Source organism: Choloepus didactylus, chromosome 18, assembly GCF_015220235.1.
Source record: "Choloepus didactylus isolate mChoDid1 chromosome 18, mChoDid1.pri, whole genome shotgun sequence".
NCBI classification, from domain to species: Eukaryota; Metazoa; Chordata; class Mammalia; order Pilosa; family Megalonychidae; genus Choloepus; species Choloepus didactylus.
Genome location: NC_051324.1, coordinates 46,022,627 through 46,041,034, shown reverse-complemented (window position 1 = coordinate 46,041,034; position 18,408 = coordinate 46,022,627). Strand labels below are relative to the sequence as shown.

At 38.6% G+C, this 18,408-nt stretch overlaps 1 protein-coding gene across 1 annotated transcript in view; it reads right to left on the bottom strand.

Annotated features, from left to right (window-relative positions):
• Nucleotides 1–17,731, bottom strand: part of LOC119513657 (speckle type BTB/POZ protein) — a 102,106-nt gene extending 84,375 nt beyond the window's left edge. Inside the window, 1 exon segment of the mRNA XM_037809049.1 lies at nucleotides 17,578–17,731. The gene's annotated coding sequence lies outside the window, so the exon portion shown is untranslated.
• Between the last annotated feature and the right edge of the window lie 677 nt (nucleotides 17,732–18,408).

Sequence of the window (18,408 nt, the reverse complement as noted above, 5' to 3'; positions counted from 1 at the left end):
AAAATCAAATTATCTTAAAATATGCTGTTTTAAGACAGTATGCCTAGAAAACATTTCTGTTCAACAACAAATATGAAACTTAGTATGATCTTTTAAAATATCCCCTCCATTTCTACATTAAGTTAAGTAATGTTAAGTGATTTCACTATCAATCCAGTAAAATCCTACCATGAAACACTACTGTATCATAAATAATATTTTGTTTCCCCACTAAACCTTCTCCTAAGGACATGGTCTCAAAGAGTGGTCCACAGATCCCTGTAAGTCCATGATACCGTTTCAAGTGATCTGTGAAGTCATAAGGAGTTACATAATACTAGGAAATCATTTCTTTCATTTATTGATATTTGCACTGATGATGCAAAAGTGATAATGGATAAAACTGCCAGTGCCATAGTGTGAATCAAGGTAACTGCATCAAAGTGTACTAGAGTCAAGGTGTCTTTTACCACCATACACAGATGGTTTAAAAAAAAAAAAAGGCAATTTCACTTAAGAATATTCTTGATGAAACAGTAAGAATTATTAATTTTATTAAATTTGAACCCTTGAGTAGAGGACTTTCAAACATTTTGCATGATAAAATGGGAAGTACGCATAAAGCACTTTGCAGATATTCAAGTTACAATGATTGTCTCAAGGAAGAGCACTTGTAACTGAGTTGTGAGCTCAACAAGCCGCTTTTTTCATGTAACCCTATTTCTACTTGACAAAGCTGTGGACAAACTGTGGTTTTTCAGACATAAGTATGCAGCAGACATTTTCTTGAAAATGAAGAGTCTGTCACTTCAAGAAAAACAACAGACAGTATTTGTTGCCAATGATAAAATCCGACCTTTTAATCAAAAATTAGAATTTTGGCAAACTTGTATCTGCCACAGTGAGCTTGGTGATATTATCTAATGTGGGTTTTTTTTTTTTAATATTGTACACTATGAAATGTGTCCATATCTGAAAGATCTGCATAACTCAATGAACCAATATTTCCCAAATAATCCATGCATATTATAAAATTACACAAGGGTAAAAGATCCATTAACTGCTGAAGTCCCTGGGACTATTTTTGTCCCAAACTTTTCTGAAACCTGGTTGTTCAGCATTCCATTGGATTCTACACGCCATTTCCTTTTGATACATCTCTTTTTTTTTTTTTTTCCAGTATAGTAAAACATACATAGTTTTTATTTCATAGCATGGTGTTCTTCATAAAGTTTTTTTTAATTTTATTTTGAAATAAATTCAAAGTTATAGGAACAGTTGCAAAAACAATACAAACCCCATACACAGAACTCCAGCATACCCTGGCCCCCTCCCCCGATACCCCGACCCACCAACTTTAACATCCTGTCACATCACCATTTCTTTCTTTCCCTCCCTCCCTATCTACCATCCATCATCTATTGCTCTGTCTTCTGAACCTATGAGAGCAAGCTGCACACATCCTTGTATATAATTCACATATACAATTCCCATGAACAAGAACATTCTTTTATGCAATCCCATTAAGCGCAGCTAAGAAGTTCAAGAAATTCAACATTGATACAAAGCTTACATTCTATATTTCCTTTTTTTTTTTTTTTCCTTATGTCTCAACTGTGTCCCTTTGAGCCTTCTGTCCTCCATCCTCAGATCCCATCCAGGATCAACCTTGGCATTCAATTGTCATCTATTTAGACTTTTTTTTTTTTTTCAATTGTAGAAACATATATACAGCCTAAATCTTCCTATTCCACCCCCTCCCTAGCATTTCATTAGTGGGATTAATCACATTCAGAATGTTGTAATGCTATCAACTTCCCACCATCCATTACTAGAAATTTCCCTTCACCTCAAACAGCAACCCTACACTCATTTCTTAACTCCCCATTGCCCCTTCCCCCACTTCTCATAACCCATACTCTACTTTTCATCTCTATGGTCATGTTCTCTGATAATTTCTTTGTGTTTACTGTGGGGCTTAAATTTAACCTCTTAAATCCATAACAATCTTGTTTTTCTTTGATACCAACTTAACTTCAATAGGACACATAAACTATGTTCCTATACTCCTCCATTCCCCCACCTTTATATAGTTCTTGTCAAAAATTACATATTTTACATTGAGTCCAAAACCATTGATTTGTCATTAGTTTGTGTATTCTGTATCATGTAGGAAGTAAATAGTGGAGTTATAAATAAAAAATTATTGACTTCTATTTGTATTCCATTGTGGTCAGAGAATGTGCTTTGAATATATTCAAATTTTTTTTTTTTTTCAATTTATTGAGGCTTGTTTTATGTCCCAGCATATGGTCTATCCTGGAGAAATATCCGTGATCACTAAAGAAAAATGTGTGTCCTGGTGATTTGGGATGCAAGGTTCTATATATGTCTGTTAAAATTCTCTATCTCTCTCTCTCCTGTCTTTGTTTCTCTGTTGGTAGGGCTCCCTTTAGTATCTGAAGTACGGCAGGTCTTTTATTGGCAAAATCTCCCAGCATTTGTTTGTCTGTGAAAAATTTAAGCTTTCCCTCAAATTTGAAGGAGAGTTTTGCTGTATAAAGTATTCTTGGTGGGAAATTTTTCTCTCTCAGAATTTTAAATATGTCATGCCACTGCCTTCTCGCCTCCATGGTGGCCGCTGAGTAGTCACAACTTAGTCTTATGTTGTTTCCTTTGTACGTGGTGAATTGCTATTCTCTTGCTGCTTTCAGAACTTGCTCCTTCTCTTCAGTATTTGACAGTCTGATCAGAGAATGTCTTGGAGTGGGTTTATTTAGATTTATTCTATTGGGAGTTCATTGGGCATTTATGCTTTGTGTATTTATATTGTGTAGAAGGTTTGGGAAGTTTTCCCCAACAATTTCTTTGAATATTCCTTCTAGACCTTTACCATTCTCTGCCCCTTCTGGGACACCAATGAGTCTTAAGTTTGGATGTTTTATTTTATCTATCATATCCCTGAGATCCATTTCGATTTTTTCAATTTTTTTCTCCATTCTTTCTTTTGTTCTTTCATTTTCTGTTCTGTGATCCTCTAGGACACTGAGTCATTGTTCAACTTCCTCTAATCTTGTATTATGAGTATCCAGAGTCTTTTTAATTTGGCCAGCAGTTTCTTTTATTTCCATAAAATCTTCTATTTTTTTATTTACTCTTGCAATTTCTTCTTTATGCTCTTCTAGGGTCTTCTTTATGTCCTTTATATCCTGTGCCATGTTCTTCTTCATGTCCTTTATATCCTGTGCCATGCTCTCGTTCTTTGATTGTAGTCCTTTAATTAATTGCGCCAAGTACTGTGTCTCTTCTGATATTTTGATTTGGGTGTTTGGGATTGGGTTTTCCATATTGTCTGGTTTTATCATATGCTTTAAGATTTTCTGTTGTTTTTTGCCTCTTGGCATTTGCTTTGCTTGATAGGGTTCTTTCAAGTTGTAAAAAACACAACTTGTGGGGCATGTGTCTGGGTGGTTAGGGAGGCAGGGCAGCTTTAATATTCAAACCTCCCAGGTGTTCCCAGAGATTCAAGGCTGTTGCAAGAGTCTAAGCCTTCATTTCAGTTTTGCCCCAGATTTTCTCTGCCGCTGACCCACAAGTCGCCGGCAATGACGGAGCATCCCTGGGTTTTCTGAGCAGGCCCCCCTTCTCAGCTGTGATCTTCCAGGACCTCTGCTGAGGGAAGGCTGTGCTACATCACAAGTGCATGCCGTCCCTCAAGGGAAGCCCTGGGCCGCCGGGCCGTGCAGGAGCACTCCCGGCCTGATGCAAAGATGGCTGAATGGGCGTCTCAAACCCCCCCCCGGCTTTTCGCACAGCTCCACCTTCCCAGCTCCAGGACAACTAGCTGTGTATGCACCCAAGGCCACTGTCCACGGCTGATATCATGGCGTGTGTGTGGTGCCGTGGGATACACTCCCTGTCACACTGGGTTTCCTGGCGCAGCTCTGGGTTGTGGGTACGGCCCTCGGCAGGACTGTCTCCAGCCTGCTGGGGAGCCGGCTGCAAGCAGCGTGGTTTCTTTCTCCTTTTGGCTCTCCCTTCTGTCCCCGGCCCTGAGGGAATCAGCAGCGGTCTATCCTCCATGCCAGACACCGAGAGGTTGGCACAGCCCTCTCCTGCCATGCTTCACTGTGTGGCTCTCACCATCATAACGGCAGCCGCTCCTGGGTTTTTTTTGTTTTTTTTTTTAAAAAGAACTAGTCCATCTCCAAACACCAACCCCCAGTTTCCCCACACTGCAGCGCGGCCGCGGGGCTTTCAGCCAGCTTACTCACTCATTTCAGAATGCAGACTCCCGGTTTCACCAAGTGCACGGTCCCTGTGGATTTAGCCGTCCTCGTCCAGCTGGTGCATCACTGAAACTGGTGTTCTGGGTCACTTTCTGGTTTTTGTCTAGTATTTTTCATGGAGGTGTTTTTTCGCTCTGTCTCACCTAGCCGCCATCTTAGGTTCTCCTACACTTCTTTTTATATGAACTAATTTAAGTAGGTCTCTTTTCCTTATGAAAAACCTTAATGCCTTTATTTGATGTCCTTATCCCAGACAACAAATTATAACAAGGTTCTCACTCCATTTGAAGTGAAAATCACACCAATAAAACTAAAAAATTAAATGGAAACTGTAAGCTCACTCAGAACAATGATCAGCTATAGATAAGGAAGGCTTGATTTTTTTTTTTCCTCTTATATAACATGTCAATATATCTTAGACAACAAATGCTTTCATTAAAATGTACCAACCTGATAGGGTTTTTCAGGGAGCTATCTTGATGAATAGAAAAAGAACAAGGTAATGGGACATGCCCTACCAGACACAAACAACTGTTATAAAGCTAAGATAATTAAGACAATGAGGTACCAGCACAAGACAGGCAAACAGACCAAGTGGTACAGAATACACTAACCTTCATATAAATGTAAACCTACACATGGCATTACAAAGTAGTAGAGCAGATGGACAGATGGTCCATGCAGTAATGATACGGGGGTACCATGTTATCCTTACCAAAAAAAAATCAGGTTCCTACTTCATGTCAGTATCAAAATAATTCCAGAGGATTAGAGACCACAATATGAAAAACAAAACTTCAATACTTCTAGAAAAAAATGTAAGATGTAACTTTATTACCTTAGCAAAAGGGAAGATTCCTTTATCAAGACACAAAAAACACAAACCATAAAGGAAAAACATAATAAATCTGACTACATTAAAGTTTAAAACTTCAATTCAATAAAAGATAAACAAAGTTTAAAAACAAATTAAAAGAGATAACACTTCACACACATCACGATGACAAAAATGAGAAAGTCTTTGTCGCCAGTTTGAATGTATTATGTCCCCCAAAATGTCATTATCTTTGATGTAATCTTGTGGACAGACTTATCAGTGTTGATCAGATTGTAATTCTTTGAATGTTTCTATGGCGATATACCCCACCCAACTGTGGGTGATGACTCTGATTGGATAATTTCCATGGAGGTGTTACCCCACCCTTCAAGGTGGGTCTAAATTAAATCACTGGAGCCATATAAATGAGCTGACAAACAGAAGGAACTCAGTGCAGCTGAAAGTGACATTTTGAAGAGGAGCTACAGCCAAGAGGGACACTCTGAAGAATGCCCAGGAGCTGAGAGAGGAGCTGCAGATGAGAGACAGTGTGAAGACGGCCGTTGAAAGCAGACTCTTGCTCCAAAGAAGTTAAGAGAGGACAAACGCCCCAGGAGCAACTGAGAGTTGTAGAGAAGCTGAAGCCTAGAGAGGAACTTCCTGGGAGAGAGGAACTTTGAAACCAGAACTCTGGAGCAGACACCAGCCACGTGCTTTCCCAGCTAGCAGAAGTTTTCCAGACACCATTGGCCATCCTCCGGTGAAGGTACCCGATTGTTGATGCATCACCTTGGACACTCTGTGGCCTTAAGACTGTAACTGTGTAACCAAATAAACCCCCTTTTATGAAAGCCAATTCATTTCGGGTATTTTGCATTCTGGCAGCATTAGCAAACCAGAACGGTCTTATAAACCAATTATTTGCTGGGATAGTAAAACCAGAAGTCTCATACAATTTTTGGTGGAAATGTAAGCTGGCTTAACCTTTTTAAAGAACAAACTAGCAATGGTTAGTAAATTGAAGATGTTTATAACCTATAATCCAGCAGCCCCATTTCTAAGCATATACCCTAGAGAAATTCTGGCACATATGCCTAAAGAGCCATGTACAAGAATGCTTATTGAAGGATTATGTGTAATAATGAAAAACCAGAAACACCTTAAATGTCCATTAATAGGAAATGGATAAATAAACTATGGTACAGGATACTAGCACAATGAAATGCACTTTAAAATGCACTTAAAAGCATTTAAAATGTAGTTAAAATGAATGGACTGAAGCTACATGTATCAACCCAAGTAAATCTTGAAAACAATACTGAGGACAAATATCAAGTCACAGAACAGTACATGTTGGATTATAGCATTTATATCAAATTTGAAAATGATAAACATGAAATTCATGATAGCTGTTACCTCTGAAGAGGGGATCAGAGAAAAGAATAGGAACACACCAAGGTTTCACTGTTTCAGTGATGTTTTATTTATTATAAAAAATATTTGGGAGCAAATGTAACAAAATATTAAGAGTTGTTAAAATTGGGTGATGTGAAACATTGAGGACTGGTGGTTTGATGTGCTGAGCCTTCTATCATGGGACTTGCCCTTATGAAGCTCGTTACTGCAAAGAGAGGCTAAACCTGCTTATAATTGTTCCTAAGAGTCTCCCTGTGAGTACCTCTTTGTTGCTCAGATGTGGCCCTCTCTCTCGCTAAGCCAACTTGGCAGGTGAACTCACTGCCCCCCCCCACCCACATGGGATCCGACACCCAGGGGTGTAAATCTCCCTGGCAACAACATGGGACATGACTCCCGGGGATGAATCGGGACCTGACAACCCAGCATCGTGGGAATGAGAACATCTTCTTGACCAAAAAGGGGATGCAAAGTGAAATGAAATAAAGTTTCAGTGGCTGAGAGATTCCAAATAGAGCCAAGAGGTAACTCTAGTGGACATTCGTATGCACTATATAGATAACCCTCTTTAGGTTTTAATGCACTGGAATAGCTAGAAGTAAATACCTGAAACTATCAAACTGCAACCCAGTAGCCTTGACTCTTGAAGACGATTGTATAGCAATGTAGCTTACAAGGGGTGACAGTGTGATTGTGAAAACCTTGTGGATCACACTCCCTTTATCCAGTGTATGAATGGATGAGCAGAAAAATGAGGACAAAAACTAAATGAAATACAGGGTGTGGGGGGGGATGATTTGAGTGTTCTTTTTTACTTTTTTTTTTTTATTCTTATTTTCACTTTTTCTGGTACAAGGAAAATGTTCAAAAGATAGATTGGGGTGATGAATGCACAACTATATGATGGTACTGTGAACAACTGATTGTACACTTGGATGATTGTAGGGTATGTGAATATATCACAATAAAATTGAATTTAAAAAATTGGATGATGGGTATACGAGTGATATTCTGTTTTCCTATATGTTTAGGGTATTTTATGATTTAAAATTTAAGGCAGCACAAATGATTTCCTACATTTAAAAACTGTCATTTTTATTTACAGCAAATTTTTCATGACTACCTGTTTCCAAATACCAAGAAAGGAAGTATATAAATCTCAGTTTAAGAAGATGAATGAATATATGTACATTCTTTTCCTCTAACAAAAAGTAAATAAATAAAAAAATTAGGAGCTCCTAAAGAACTGCAGCAAGCCCTCCTCTGATATAGCTTATACCACAGCAGAAAGATTAATGCTAACAGATTCTTAGAAGAAACAGCCAAGAATAAAGGTCGCCATGGTCAAGCAGAGGTTACCACCTGAGTTTAATTCTCACTCTGAGGCCTGCATCCAGCCCTCCCTAAACTGCATGACCAGCTTTGCCACAAAGAACAGCCAGGCAACTCCTGCCAGTTCTTTAAATGTGACCACAGTTGTACGACTGAAGGACTGAGCTTTTCCTAAAGAAACTGTACTTCAGAAGTTCTTTTCTGGTCATGGGAACTTGTCAAAAACAAAAGTAAAAGAAGCTACTGGATCTTATTAACAAATGTGCCAGCACAGCCTTTCAGATAGATTTGCCACACCCCAAAATGAACAGAAGAAACAGGTGTGCTTCTCTAAATATACAACCAGAATTTAATATGGGGACAGTATTGTTATGAAACCAGGTTGAGAAGAACCTTGTAAAGTCCAGAAGTAAATATGACAAGACGGTAAAAATAAAAAGGAATTTCAGATAAATAACAGAATACTGTTATTGTCCAGCTTTGAGTAACTTGAAATAAAACAAGATTTCTCACAATACCAACACACGGTAAAATCTAATAAAACATTTTTTTGCTAAGGCAGGAATTAGTCCAGTTCCTAACAACAGTTTTAGAATACAGTTCCACAGTATCTTTTGTTTGTGTTAACCTTTGTTAGTGTGCTGGATTTCCAGAAAACACTGTGAATACACCAACATTTCTCCTGAGTCTACAGTACATGACAGAAATCCGCAGGTTTCAGCATTGTTCCAGACCCAGAATTAAGACAGCTATATCAGAGTTCATGGCCTATCTGAAATTTTCCCCTAATTAAGAACAATTTGTCTGACTCCTTTTTCATGATGAAAATCTAGTGATAATGAAAAAATATATACTATTGCAGCAAAATCTTGCATAACACTCCAACTGTGTAGAAAAATTAGTGTAAATGAGGAAAAGGGAGGAAAGAAAAACACGTGTGCACATACAAAGATGTTTTTATAAAATATCAAAACTCCACATTCCTAATAAAGCTCGTAAACACACAATTTGCCTCTAAATTTCATTCTGTGAACCTTCCATCTCAGAAGGAAAGCAGGTCGTTTACAAGACAAGAAATTCCTCACCCCGCTACAGCCTTATATTAAAGGGAGGGGGAACAAAAAAGGCAATGCTCTCTTCAGAGATACTGTCTATCTTTCAGGAAGGGTATTCAAGTCAGGGAATCTGTGAATTCTAAGATCCAGAATCCAGTAATGCTACAGGCACAAGTGTGAGTCAAACACTAGGTGCTTTGTGTTAAAATAAAGGTACCTTTAGTTTTTAGAAGTTGGTTCCAAATGCTCCACTAAGGAGGTGAAAAACAATTTAATGAAAGGGAAGAAAATGCGATATATAGAAAGATACAGAGATAAAGATTCCACATCTGAGACAGGAAAAACACACGTGAGCCAGGAACTTCTTACACCAGAAAATAAAGGAGCACTCATACACCAAGTTTGAAGGGGTTCCCACAGGCCAAATATGAGACATTTTGAGCAACAAAAAGAATGTCTAAAAATGTTTGTAAAACAGAATAAATTAAAATCCATGAGTTCATAATAATAGTAAAACAGAGAGAAAGAAAAACAATTCACTTACCATGACTGGAGGTAACTATATCATTTCCTTATCCAGAAAAAATTATTAAAGGAAAAGAATTAAGAATTTACTTCAGATAGTTACTGAAAGCCCTACCCCAATCAAGATGGTGGAGTGAGAAGCTTCAGAGCTCCATCCACTCACAGAAGCTTTGAACAAGCAGCAAGCACTGGCAGAAACATCTTTCTCAGGGCTCCAGAAAACAGTTGAAGGACTGCAATAACAGTGTGTGCACTAAATCAAGAAAAACTCTTCTTAAAAACAGTAGGATTTCATGGTGCCTTGGCTGGCCCCTCCTCTGCCCCTCACTAGCTCGATGCAGAGCTGGCCTCCAGCCCAGGTACAAATCCCTGGTCCTGGTTCTAGAGGGAGCATACTGGCTCTCATGCACATGCTGGAAGCATGTATTTCTGGTCCAATCTGTCTGGTGGTGGCCTGAGGGACTCACTGTTCCAGAACTTTCCATATGTGTAGAAGGCTGTTCACAAAACTCTCACAGAATATAGAGGGAGAGCAGTCAGATTGAACTGCTGGGGGCAAGGGATTGCTATCTGTAGGAGGATCAGACTCAGGACATTCCAGACAAAGACATTTTAAAAATGGTCCTAAATATACTCAAAGAGAGAAAGGAAAACGTGGACAAAGAACTAAAGGATATCAGGAAAAAGGAAATTAAAACAAAGAGAAAATCAATAGAGAGATGGAAATTATGAAAAGGAAACAAACAGAGCTGAAAACCACAGTAACAGAACTTAAAAATTCTCTAGAGGGGTTCAACAGCAGATTAGAGCTGGTAGAATAAAGAATCAGTGAAGTGGAAGATAAGACAACTGAAATCATCCAGTCTGTAGAACAGAAAGAAGGAAAATAAAGTCAACAAGAGCCTGAGAAATCTGTGGAACATTATCAAGCGTGCCCAATATATGCATTGTGGGAGTCCCAGAAGGAGACAAAGAGAGAAAGGAGTAAAGAGAATACTCAAAGAAATAATGGCTGCAAACTTACCAAATTTAATAAAAGAGATGAATATACACATCCAAGATGCTCAACAAACTCCAAACAGGATAAACCCAAATAGACCTAAACTGTGACACATATAATCAGACTGCTAAATACCAATAACAAAGAGAGAATTCTAAAAGCCACAAGAGAGAAGCAACATGTCACATACAAGGGGGCCTCAATAAGATTAAGTGCTGATTTCTCATCAAAAACCATGGAGGCAAGAAGGCAAAGGGATGATATATTTAAAGGGTTGAAAGCAAAAAATTGCCACCCAAGAATTCTGTATCTGGCAAAATTGTCTCTCAAAAATGAGGGAGGCCTGAGGAACTGGGGAAAAAAATGCAGAAATATTAAACTTCCCCATCTGGGGAATTACTGATATTCTCACAAGCACTGAGGGCTACCAATTTAGTAGGCTGAGTCCTTGAACTTGGGGCTTGCTTTATAAAGCTTGTTACTTCAAAGAAGAGGCTAAGCCTACTTACAATCGTGCCTAAGAGTCTCCCCTAGAGAACCTCTTCTGTTGCTCAGATGTGGTCTCTCTCTCTAAGCCTGCCTGGCAGGTAAACTCACTGCCCTCCCCCCTACTTGGGACATGACTCCCAGGGGTGTAAATCTCCCAGGAAACACAGGACATGACCCCTAGGGATAAGCCTGGATCCCACATCATGGGATTGAGAAAGTTTTCTTGACCAATAGGGGGAAGCGAAATGAAACAAAATAAAGTTTCAGTGGCTAAGAGATTTCAAATGGAGTCGAGAGGTCATTCTGGAGGGTATTCTTATGCACTATATAGATATTCCTTTGTAGTTTTTAGTGTGTTGGAATAGCTAGAAGGAAATACCTGAAACTGTTGAACTGCAACCCAGTAGCCTTGATTCTTGAAGACAACTGTATAACTATGTAGCTTACATGGTGTGACTGTGTGACTGTGAAAACTCTGTGGCTCACACTCCCTTTATCCAGTGTATGGACAGAGGAGCAGAAAAATGGGGACAAAAATTAAATGAAAAATAGGGTGGGACAGGATGTTTTATGTGTTCTTTTTTACTTTTATTTCTATCCTTATTTATTTATTTGTTTGTTTACTTATTTATTGAATAATGAAAATGTTCAAAAACTGAATGTGATGAATGTACAACTATATGATGGTACTGTAGACAACTGATTGTACACTGTAGGTGACTGTATGGTATGTGAATATATATCAATAAAACTGAATTTAAAAAAAAATGAGGGAGGGATTAAGACATTCCCAGATAAACAAAAACTGAGAGACTTCATGACCACAAGAAATTCTAAAGCCAGTTCTACAGGTTGGAAGGAAAGGGTAGTAGATAATTGACTGGAGAAGAAACAAAGATCTCCAGGAAAGATAATGGCATGAGTAAATATAAGGGCCAGTACTACTGAATTTCTTATTTGTAACTCCACTTTTTACTTCCTACAGGATCTATAAGGCAAATGCATAAAATGCAATGATAAATCAGTGGTTTTGAACTCATAATGTATAAATATGTAACTTGGGACAAGAACTACATAAAGGTGGGGGGATGGAGGGGTATAGCCACAAAGTTCATATATACTATTGAAGTTAATTCGGTATTAAAGCAAACAAGATTGTTACAGATTTAGGATACCAAATTTAAACCTCATGGAAACTACGAAGAAAATAGGCAAGCTCATAGAGACAAAATTAGTTAGGTTGGCAGGGGCAGGAGCAGGGGGAATAGGAAGTTAATGCATAATAGGTATAGGGTTTCTGTCTGGGGAGATGGGGAAGTTTTAGTTATAGAAAATGGTAAGGGGACCACAATACGGTGAATGTGATTAATCCCACTGAACCGTATCCTTGGGAGTGAATGAGATGGGAAAATTTTATATTGTATGTATGCTCCCACAATTAAAAAAAAAAAAAAAAGCTACTAAAGAGACAATGACAATTAAATGCAATACATGATCCTGGATAGGCTCTAGCAAGACAGAAGAAAAGCCTCAAAGGGACATTATTGGGACATATGAAAAAAAAAAACAAACTGGAATATAAAATGTAAGCTTTGTATCAATGTTAAACTGCTTGAACTTGGTAGCTATACTTAAGTTGCTTACTTAAGTGAATATCCTTGTTCTCAGAAAATGTATATGACAGTATTAAGTGTTCAAGGAGCATGATGTATACAACTTACACTCAAGTGTTCAGAAAATAGACTGCTAAAGAACAGACAGAAAGGTAAAGAAATGGATAGATAGAATGATACAGGAAATGTGGCAAAAAGTTAAAATTGGTGGTTCTGGGTATCGGTGAGGGGGCAGGTAGGGGAATGTTGGAGTCCTCTGTATAGGTTTGCATTGTTTTTTAACTGCCCTTTAAGTTTGAATGTGCTTCAAAATTTAAAATTTAAAAAAATTTTTTTTATTTACCTCAACTTTTTACTAGAAAGTGTAATTTAATCCTTATTGACGAGGGAAATCTTTACAGAAGATTGATAACTAATCAATTAAAGGGAGGCAGAATTAGAAAATCACCATTTTGCAACAACCAATGAAATAACTGATTCAGGCAAGGATCATCAACAGAGCTAACACCATTAGGTGACAGGCTGGAGAGGTATACTAGTATGGTACCAAAGTGTCACCACTCTACAGATTACTTGCTATTTACAAAGGGAAAAATGTCTAATGGAGAGATTTGATACTCACCATCTTAAATTATCCAACTCACCATCATTAACAATAGGACATTATGACATTATGTTTCTCCTGTTGTGATGCAATATAAGGTTCATAGCAATACCTAGGAAGCATTCTCACAAAAAAAAAAAAAAAAAAAGGAAAGTTTAAGCTCAATCTAATCAAGCCTTTAGTATTGTCAGTTTACACAAAATACAGGGATAAAGGAACAAATGAAAAGACACCATAAGGAAACAACCAGAAAATTCCAAGAGCCAGTATCATATGGCTTCTAAATAAACTGTTTTACATTTTAAAAAAGACTAAAGAGATATAACAAATACAACATCTGATCATTGACTGGGTCCTGGTTTGGAGAAAAAAATACAAGGAGTTCAAAAAGTCATCTTTGAGACAACTGGGGAAATCTGAAGATGAACTAAATATTAGATGGTATTAGGAAATTACTGTTAATTGCTTTCACTGTGATAATGTAAGAACAATTCAGTAAAACAATGTATTTTAAGGAGATGCATCTAAAGTATTTAAGGATAAAGAGTTACGTCTGTATTATAAAAATATTTTATGTATATAAAAATATACAAGTATATAGATAAATAAAGTAAATGTAGCAAAATATGAACAATTGTTGAATGTAGTTGATGGGTGATAATTATACTATTCTTTCCATTTTTTTTTGTATGTTTAAAATTTTTCACTTAAACAGTTGTAGAAAAAAAAAATGGCTCCAAATGCACTTCCTCCAGGAAGGCCTCCCAAATGAATTGTCTTCTAAACCTTAATCACTGCTTTACAAGGTCCTCCCAGTATGGAAAATAGTGTATTAATTATTCTTTCCATTCTGTTTTCTAACTGCTCTCTTATTGTTTCATATATTCAGTAGATTTGGTTTTCCAACAAGAATGGAAGCTCCTTTGCGCATAGACATCTTTTTAATTCACTTTATTTCCTCAAAGCTCATAGCGAATGTTCTGTAATCAGCAGACTTAAAAAGTACTAGTATCACTACTCTGTGCAAAACCAAATGGCACTCAGTAAAATACCTTAACTGGGTTAGCTTTTCAATTCAGCACTCAATAGAAAGGCAGTTCACTTACATAAACAAGTCTGAGTCACAGCTATCAAAAGAAGATCATAAAATACCACGTATGGGCTTACAGAATTTCGCATAGAGAAACCCGCATCTAAGAATTGGAGGAAGAAATTGGAATGCAGGTTCTATATGTCTTCCTAGCACAGTCATGGATTTACTGTTTTATCCAGGCATATGACTTTTTCTCATGACATTATTCTTCAATCAAAGAATACCCTCCACCCCCATCTGCAAAACCGTGACAGTATTTATCCATAACTCCTTGGTTTAATGAAGCTTAACAAGCTACATAATGAACTTCAAAATCTTATATAAAAGACCAAAGTGATAAAATACTTTGATAACACAGTGTTGGTGAGGATACAGTCACACAGTCACTGCTGGCAGGAATATAAACTTGAACAACGTCTAGGAAGGCAACTTAGCAATACCTAATAACATTAAAAATGCACATACCCCTTGATGTAGCACTTCCATTAGGAATTTATCTGACATCCATGAACATAATAAGCACATACAAGGAATTCATTTTAGCACTGAAAACAACTTAAATGTCCAATAATAAGAGCTGTTTGAATGATATACATCTATACAATGAATAACTGCCTTCAAAAAGGAAGTACTGTATGTACTATATGGAATGATCACCAAGACGTATTAAGTGAAAAAAGCAAAGTGTGGAATAATGGGTATAGCATCTTATCATTTGTATAAAACGAACAAAAACAAAAAAACACCAAAGAGTACAGAGCTGTATTTGCTCAAATAAGCACAGACTATCTCTGGAAGGATAGCAAGATCCAGGTAACAACAGCTGTCTTTGGGGACGATAACTAGATGGATGATAGGGGTACTAGATGAGAGACTCCACCTTCTTTCGCTGTGTAATTTTTTTTTTCTTTATTAGAGAAGTTGTGGGTTTACAGAACAATCATGCATAAAATACAGAATTCCCATATACCACCTATTATTAACAGCTTCCATTAGTGTGGAACATTTGTTACCATTGATGAAAGCGCATTTTTATAATCGAATTATCAGCTGTTGTGCATGGTTTAATTTAGAATTCACTGTGTAGTGTAGTTCTGTGGATTTTGTATTTTAATTTTTATTCTGTTACCATAAATACGATCTAACATTTTTCCTTTCAATTATATTCAGATATATATATCTCAGTGCTGTCAATTATACTCACATTGTTGTGCTACCAACACTGTACATTTTAAATTGTGTTTCATATGTGTGTACATGTGTTACCTATTTTAAAGACTCTGCACCAATACAAATTTTTTAATGATACTCATCTTAATCCTAAAAGCATTTCATGCCTACAGACCATAAAATTTTAAATGAGGCTTGGGTAAATTCAACCAGATGAAATGTTTCCAGATAAGAACAAAGCATCCTAGATGAGAAATCTACTGAAAAGACAGACATTTATTACCTCCATGGTTTCACTTCAAGATTTTACCAGAACCTGACAGAAGTCTGGACACAGGCAACATTAAATATCTTCAAGTACCAAACTAGCCACTCTGAAGAGTTCTAAAAGGGAAAGCTGTCATCAAAGAACCAAATGGACACCAACCGCCCTCACCCTAAATGTGGGATTGTCTCAAAAACTTATACTCCTCAGTCTTCACACAAGGAAAAAAGACGGATCTCCAGCTTTTTCCCAGGACACAGGATGATATATGTACCCCAAATTTCTGTGCTTCCTCTGTGTCATCTTGGCTCCAATTGTAATCATGACAACTAGAAGTAGCACAAAACAAAGCCAAACCAAGCAAACTCCAGGGTTAAAATGGGGAAGTGAAAAAAGAAATAAAGAAAACTATATAGATAGGCCCAAGCACATAATAAGGTCCTAGAGTTAGGAATGGCAGCCAAAAAAAAAAAAAGAGAGGAGAAAGAAAAAAAAAAAAAACAGGATAAAGAACAGAAAATAGCCTTACTAATACTTCCCACTCTCAGTTATCCAGATAGGTGGCAGGGATAACTGAAAAACACAGAAAATGCACAAACACACACCCCCCCAAAAAAAACAATTTATTGCTTCATTTCAATGCTATTCAGCAAAACTTATCTTTTCCCCACTGTTTTGATGGTAGAAGTAAAAAAAAAAAAAAAAAAAAAAAACAAAGTATCCCAAAGGGTAGCACAGGACAAGGGCAAATTAAAGGACCATGTATGTATCATCTGCCAAAATATCTGAAAATCCAGCTCCCTGTTATTAAGTTCCCAGTTTAAGTTTCTTTTTATCTGCAAATGTGAAAGAAAACATCTCATTACTTAAAATTAAAACCTACACTAAGTTATCTCCACCTGTAGTCTCAGATTGCTTTTGTTTTCATGTGATGTTCACAGAACATCAACAATGCACAACTAAAATGAAAGCACTAAGGAAAATCATCTTTTACAAAGAGGTCAACAGGTCACACAAACAAGAGGGCTGGCAGAAACGAGAACCCCAGTGTCTTGATTTATGGTAATTACCCTAAGCCTTATACTGTGTTCTGCCTAGTTTTGTGATGATAATTAAGAATTTTACCAAAAGGAAATCCCCCTTACTTCCTTTTTTATGATCCTTAGCCCTCCTTAGAAAGACTACCAAAAGCCTCTGCCAGAAAAATTGAATGGGCTGGGGCACCAACTCCTAAATTTAGGGAAGGCTTGTACTAAAGATACACCGCGACGATAGGAGTAGAGGAAAGGAAAAGTAATACTAGAACTAGAAGTTGCAGTGACAGTTTCAAAACAAGGGTCAGCGTGGGACACGTTGGCTCTGGGAGGCGTTTGCAACCTGGGAGTTTCTGGCGCAACACCAGATGCGAATAGAGCTTTGTTCATAAATCATTCAAATAATCTGAATTCTCCCCCTTTGGATAGGAGCAACAGGCCCACCAACTTGCAGCAAGTCTAGCCTACTGCCTAGAAAGAAGGGAGGCGCACGGTCTAGGAGCTCTTTATCCCGCAGGTCCCTGCAACACAGCGATGCGCATGCGCCCCCAGGCAGCAAACAAGCACCCCTAGCGCGTCCACACTCGCGCATGCGCAGTCACCCATCTAGCCGCAGGCGACAGCTCACTATTTGGCAAGGGGGATGGGGCTGGGAAAATGATGGGGACGCTGAAGGCAGGGGGCGCATTTGTGTCTCCTGAACGCTTGGGATTGGGAAAAAGGACGGTTGATTAGGCTCTGACACTCACAGGCCACGTAACCGGGGATATGGGAAATGGGGCAGAAAAGAGTATATGTGTGTGCGAGAGGGGGGAGAGTGGGGGTCAGTCACCTCTTTGAGACGCCCACACACACACTCCAACAAGACGACCCCCCTCACTCCTCCCCCCACTCACCTGAGAGCGGCGGCGACAGCTGCTGGTCCCCGTCCCCCTGCGCTCGTCTCATACTGTCCGCAACATCCGGGACCTGCGGGACCGCCGATACACAAATACACACTCGGAGCGCGCACACTCACACATACACACACCGACACACACCGGCCGGGGCGTCATGGCGTCAGCACGTCGACGCAGCGAGCGCGTACCCGCCGGGCCCCACCCCCCGCGGCCTCCACCATCTCTTCTCTCCCCTCCCTTCCCTGGATTTTCCTTTCCCTCCTACCTCATCCTCGAGGCTCCGCCTACCTCCCCTGGTGCGCAGGCGTCCCAGAGCCTTGTCGGAGCCCGGGGATTTGAAGGGAAGGAGGGGCCTGAGAAAAAAGAGGCGGGAACTCGGAGAGGGTCGCGTGCAGAGCGCGAAAGGACTGCGCGGAGGTGTGAGGTCCAAATAGAGACATGAGAAGTTGGAGGGGGTGTGTGAGGGGATGAGCGGCGTAACAATAAAGGCATTTACCAACAGCAGTTTATATTTGCAAGTGGTATACGGGTTACCAACTAGTCTACATGCAATTAGTTCATTTATTTTTAAAACCAACTCTGTCAGTAAAATATTTTCTGGACTTTTATGATAATGCTAAAGACCCTTTTAAGTAAGTTTTATAATTTAGCTTTTGGAAACAAAACCAAGAAGGGCCATCCCTTTTAGGAGAAAGTCAAGGGTATATAGGTGGTCTAACTGAAAGGAAGCCAATTCAGTGACAATTGTCATCTTGGACACCTGGGTCCTCAGTCTGCCTCATATTCCAGGAACCGTCACTCAATCCCGAGTTGAATAATAGAAAGATA